The 2369-nt window shown below is 31.0% G+C and overlaps 1 long non-coding RNA gene across 1 annotated transcript in view; it reads left to right on the forward strand.

Annotated features, from left to right (window-relative positions):
* The window catches only part of LOC108519178 (uncharacterized), a 21749-nt gene extending 20200 nt beyond the window's left edge, over positions 1-1549 (forward strand). Inside the window, exon 4 of the long non-coding RNA XR_001882553.1 lies at positions 1450-1549. This is a non-coding gene — a long non-coding RNA (uncharacterized LOC108519178). The remainder of the gene's footprint in view (positions 1-1449) is intronic.
* Positions 1550-2369: the final 820 nt, after the last annotated feature.

The following is a 2369-nucleotide window of genomic DNA, read 5'->3' on the forward strand; positions in this document are numbered from 1 at the left end:
AAAAAAAAAATAAAATTTTTTTTTTTTCACAACGTAACTACTCTTAAAAAAAAAAAAAAAAAAGAAAAAAAAAAAAACCCAAAAAAAAAAAAAAAAAAAAAAAAAAAAAAAAAAAAAAAAAAAAAAAAAAAAATTGACTTTCCTAAAATATAACAATAAAATCATCTGTTAAATAAAACAAGCCTGAGAAGAAACAAAGATAATAATGGTAATAGGTATACAGACTTGAATTAGGATTTCTGATGCTAACCATTTGACTTCCTCAATTGCAAATATTGATGTTTCTAAATCAGGCAATGAGTTTTTAAAAATTTTAACAAGAAAATATACTTATTGATAGACACAATGGATGATTCCTTAAAACAATTCATGTATTATGTGCAACTAAAATGATTTATTGATGCTATCTTTCTAATTTTATTGTGAAGAGAATAGTTGGAGTACCAACAGGAAAAGAAAGAAACCCAGTTTCCAATGAAGCATTTAAAATTTAAAATGTAAAATGTCTGTGATAGTCTTTAAATTATAAAGGCCATGTGTATTAGTCAGAGTTCTCCAGAGGAACAGAACTAATAGGATATAAAGATAGATATATACATAAAGGGGAATTTATTAACTAGTATTAAATCACAAGATCACAGGTCCCACAATAGGCCATCTGCAAGGTGAGGAGCAAGGAAGCCAGTCCAAGTCCCAAAGCTGAAGAACTTGGAGTCTGATGTTGGACAGCAGGAAGCATCCAGTATGGGAGAAAGATGTAGGCTGGGAGGCTAAGCCAGTCTTACATTTTTTTACATTTTTGAGCCTGCTTTATATTCACTGGCAGCTGATTAGACGGTCGCCACCTAAATTAAGGATGGGTCTGCCTTCCTCAGGCCACTGACTCAAATGTTAATCTCCTTTGGCAACATCCTCACAGATACAACCATGATCAATACTTAGCAATCCAATACTTCAATAGAATCAAGTTGACACTTGATATTAACCATTACTCCATGCCTTTCTTCCCGTCCTGCTTTTAGTTTTGAAATATCTGCCTTAATGAAAATCTTTAATAAGATTAGAATGCCACATTTTATCGGTGGATTGAAGTGTGTATAATTTTTCATGGATCTATTATTCAAATGATAATGATACTATTTGGTTGACTACATGGTATCATAGTATCTATAGATACTATTTTCTAAAATATTATGAAAATATTTTTAAAGATTTTACAGACAGGTAAAAATGCAGAGATAAATATCTTTTGTTGTATCATAAAGCTTATATTTCCAATCATAAACAAAATTTTTTCCATATGTCTATTCTTATTGTGACCTGGGCCTCTTCATCCTCTCTCTTCTATTCAAGTGATTCAGAAATACGCACTACAGGAAACATGGCTGAGAACTATGCTTGGTTCTGTGGAAAGAAAAATAAATAAGAGTAATTTTTTTTTTGTTGCAGAATATCATAAGATAACGTTTGCATTTTATGTTGGTTCCCATGTGCGTACCTGTAAAGTTATGTGCTCACTGGTGAAGAGGACAATAGAAAATGAGAGAACACAGAAGGAAAAGTGCAGAAGTGAGTGGAGTTCTTACCTCAGAAGGTTTCCATCAAAGAACAGCAGTGGGAGAGTTTTATTCTAAATGTTAGGGTCAGAGAAGTATTTGTATATGATGTAACATTTGAATTGAAATTTGAATCAGGAATAAGATATCATCAACCTGAGCAAGGTGAGAAGGATTAAATAACAGCAAGAGCAATATATATAGTTATAAAAATGCATGGCACTTTCAGTAGATGATGAGCAGTTTAAATCCAATATTTGAGGACTGAATTGGTTATAATCCTGGAAAAAGTTTCAGGTTCAAATTGTGGAAGTTTTTTAATTGTTTGCTAGGAAATTTGACCTCCTTTCTAAGCAGTTGAGAATCATGGGGGATTTTTAAAAAGTTAAATGACAAAATCAGATCCGTGTTAGGGAAGGAAATTCTGACAAAAAAAAGTAAGAGAAGGATTAAAGAGAGAAGAAAGGGAAACCTGGAAGTAAATTAAAATAGTGTCACAGTATTGGTAAAATGATTAAGAAATAAGTAAGGTAAGAGTGAACTATTAAATCAAAAAGGATCAGTATTATTTACTTTAAAGTTTAATTCTAATTTGTGCTGAAATGGCCATATCAGCATGAATGCATACACCTGTCACAGATAGTTGTGACCTTCATTGGTACATCTTATTTTAGAATTTGATTTTACATGTTTACAATTTACAGAAAGTTGACTATACATTAAAAATACATTGTTTTATTGAGGATTGCATGTTCAATAAGATAATAATGCCTGTAATAACACTAATACATTATTTGTACATATTAATGCCTG

This window comes from Rhinopithecus bieti, unplaced genomic scaffold (genome assembly GCF_001698545.2).
Source record: "Rhinopithecus bieti isolate Rb0 unplaced genomic scaffold, ASM169854v2 scaffold_44040, whole genome shotgun sequence".
In the NCBI taxonomy this organism is placed as follows: domain Eukaryota; kingdom Metazoa; phylum Chordata; class Mammalia; order Primates; family Cercopithecidae; genus Rhinopithecus; species Rhinopithecus bieti.